Source organism: Carlito syrichta, unplaced genomic scaffold (genome assembly GCF_000164805.1).
Source record: "Carlito syrichta isolate Samal-C Ts95f unplaced genomic scaffold, Tarsius_syrichta-2.0.1 Scaffold302395, whole genome shotgun sequence".
Taxonomy (NCBI): Eukaryota; Metazoa; Chordata; class Mammalia; order Primates; family Tarsiidae; genus Carlito; species Carlito syrichta.
The window spans coordinates 59,500-62,837 of NW_007246491.1; positions in this window are offsets into that span (position 1 = coordinate 59,500).

A 3,338-nucleotide genomic window follows, 5' to 3' on the forward strand; every position below is an offset into this window, starting at 1 on the left:
CTGAGGCAGAAGGATCACGGAGCCCAGCAGGTCAAGGCTGCAGTGGCCAGGAGCGGCCACTGCACTCCAGTCTGGGTGACAGAGTAAGACTCCAACTCAAAACAAACAAAAAACAAATAAATAGGCCATATGCGGTGGCTCAGTCTGTAATCCCAGCACTTTGGGAGGCTTAGACGAGAGGATTGCCTGAGCCCGTAGGTTCGAGATCAGCCTGGGAATGGTGAGAACTCGTCTCTACAGTAAATTGCAAAAAATAGCTGGACATGATGGCATGCATCTGTAATTCCGGCTACTTGGAAGGCTGAGGTGGAATGATCGCCTAAGTCCAGCAGGTGGAGGCTGCAGTCGCCGTGAGCATGGTGCTGCACTCAGCCTGGGCGACAAGAGTGAGCCTCCAACTCAAATAAATAAACAAATAAATAAATAAATATTAGCCAGGCATGGTGGCGCTTGCCTGTAGTTCCAGCTACTTGGAAGGCTAAGGCGGAAGGATCACCTGAGCCCAGCAGGTTGAGGCCGTGGTGGCCATGAGCATGCCACTGCACTACAGCCTGGGGGACAGAGTGAGACTCATACTCAAAAATAAATAAATAAATAAATAAAGTCTTATTGCTGTTCCCCTGGATTGGGACATGTCATCCGGAGCTAAGTTCATAAATGTGCCCTGACTAGCCCCTTCACATATCCACACCCGTGAGTGTTCTACAGTAGCACTGTATAACGCAGTAGGCCAAATCTGAGAGGACAAGCAAGTTAATTATTTAAATTCCAATACAGTGTTTACAAATACACTGATTAAGAGTGATGACTAGCTGGGCTCAGTGGCTCAGTCTGTAATCCCGCGCCTTGGGAGGCTGAGGTGAGTGGATTGCCTGAGCCTGCAGGTTCGAGACCCGCCTGGGCAACTTGGCGAGACCTCATCTCTACAATAAATCAAAAACTTAGCCGGGCATGGTAGCACATGCCTGTAGTTCCAGCTACTTGGAAGGCTTAGGTGGAAGGATCGCCGGAGCCCAGCAGGTCGAGGCTGCGGTGGCCGGGAGCGTGACACTGCACTCCAGTCTGGGTGACAGAGTGAGACTCCAACTCAAAAAAAAAAAAAAGAGTAATGACTACATTGTCTTTAGGTTGCTTGGTTACATTTATCTCATGACTCTGTAATCCAGTGACTGGTTACTGGGAATATGCATATCCTGAAGAAAGCAGCCTTGGCCAGGGGCAGCTCCCCAGGGGAGGGGCAGAGAGAAGCCAGATATGGAGGAAAGAGGTGATGGCCAGACCTTTACCCCACACACTGGCCACCTCTTTGGGGTGCCGACTTCACATTCCTATGCCAAAAGTGAGTTTTATGTGGCCATTTATGTCCAACCAGACTGGCTTCTCCCTCACCAACTCCTACCACCCTGCTCCCAGCCTCCTTCCCTCCTGATGCAACTTTCCCCCTGGGCCTCACTAAAGGCAGGATGAGTTTTTCAGCTTTGCTCAGCTCAAGTCCCACCTTGTCCAGGAAGTCTTCTCGGGTCACTCATCTCCAGGACATCCCCCAGCACGGGTCTGTAGGGGCCAAGGGAAAACTTCCCCTTTACCCTCTGAAGTTTTGCTGAAAGATCAACGGACAAAAGACAGATTAATAGGACAAATGGCTTACAGATGTATTAACTTGCCGGGGGAGAACCACAGTGTGATTATCCCAATCCCCCAATGGGATACAGAAGTTTATATGCTGTCTTGAGGTTACATAAAGAACTGGGGCTTGGATTCTGGCAAAACAGGTTACAGGAGGGGGAGGAGGCCTGGCTGGCAAAGGTGGTCTTGTGATGTAGATGAAACCTCACAGGTAGCAGTCCTCAGAGAGAATAGATGGTACCCATTTCTTTCAGACTTTAAAAGTGACAGACTCTCACTTACTCTTTCCTAGATCCGGACAAAGGAAGGCCTCAGAGAAAGCCTGGCCGCATCAATGCAGATTCTTTACAGATACAGATCTCCCTACAAAAAAAACAACTTTTCTGTTGCCTTGTATTTTCAGCCCTTCTGAATAGCCGTCTTAAAATAGGTCTAAGAGGTGTATTTTTGGGTGAAATACGTTGGTTTCCTGCAGGTTCTTGGGCTGGAAAACATCTCTGTGTGCACATCTTTGTGTACTTAACCCCATTTAAAGCTCTTGAGGAACAAAGACTTCCATCACTTAGTTACAGTGAGTAATTCACAGCGGGGAAGTGCAATGCCAATAGAGGGATTTCAGGCACCAGTAACTGGTTAACTGAAGCGGAGGATCCCTCTGGTGCTCTTGGAGCACTTTGCACCGGAATCTCTCAGCTCTAGGTGGAGAATCCTGCAACTTACTGTACCAAGATAGAATGAGATCTTTGTATCCAGCAGTGGGCGCCAGTCACTTTACAAACGTTTCCTTGTTTAATCCTCAAAACAACTCCTAAAACAGAGTTTATAATCCCCATTTTACAGATAAAGAAACAAGTCCAGAAAGAGAGAGAGAGAGAGAGAGAGAGAGAGAGAGAGAGAGAGAGAGAGAGAGAGAGATCCAGGAAGTTACTTGAGATCCTCTATTTCTGGATATCAGCCTGGGGCTTAGAACTAGATAAATGGTGGTGGTTACTGATATGCTTGTTCATACTTGCTGGAAGGTACCCAGGAGTTGAGCCACTATTTGGACACTGTTTTCCTCGACTTCCCGCGGGCCTTATGAATACCATCATGGGTTTCTGAGTTTCCTGAAAGTCTTCCCAAGACCCCATAGGAGCCCGCTGAATCTGTCACCACTGAGGATAGATATGAAGAACGGTCAGGGGAGGCAGCCTGCAGGATCCAGACTAGACATCTTTGCTGGTGATGAAAGTTGCTGAATGCCAGAGTCCCCCATAAGGGAGAAACATGCCTTCTCTTGTGGCTTTAGGGTATGGGAGGCAGGGGGAGGGACCACATGACTCCTCAAGGTATCATTTGATTTTGGGGGGGGTCGGTATTTCTGGGAAGAATTTTCTGAAATGAGTGTCTCAGGGATGCTGGGGACTGGTCACCCGGACGATCCCAAGAAAGGCATCCCTACCTGATAAGGAGGGGGTGCACAAAAAGGGTTTTGGGGAGCAGAGCTGCCCCACATCCCGCAGAGAAGAGGCCAAGGGCGGCGAGACCGCGGGATGTTCGTGCTCCTGAGTCCAGGGGGCGGCGTGGACCCAAGTCCTCTCGGCCGCCCAGCGGCCAGGGTCAGGGTCACGGGGGCTGGACCGAGGCGGGAGGGAGGGCGCCGGGAGGGCATCCCGCCCGGAGGCCGGTCCTAGGGGTGGGGAGGAGCCAGAGTTGCTGGAGGGGGTCCAGGA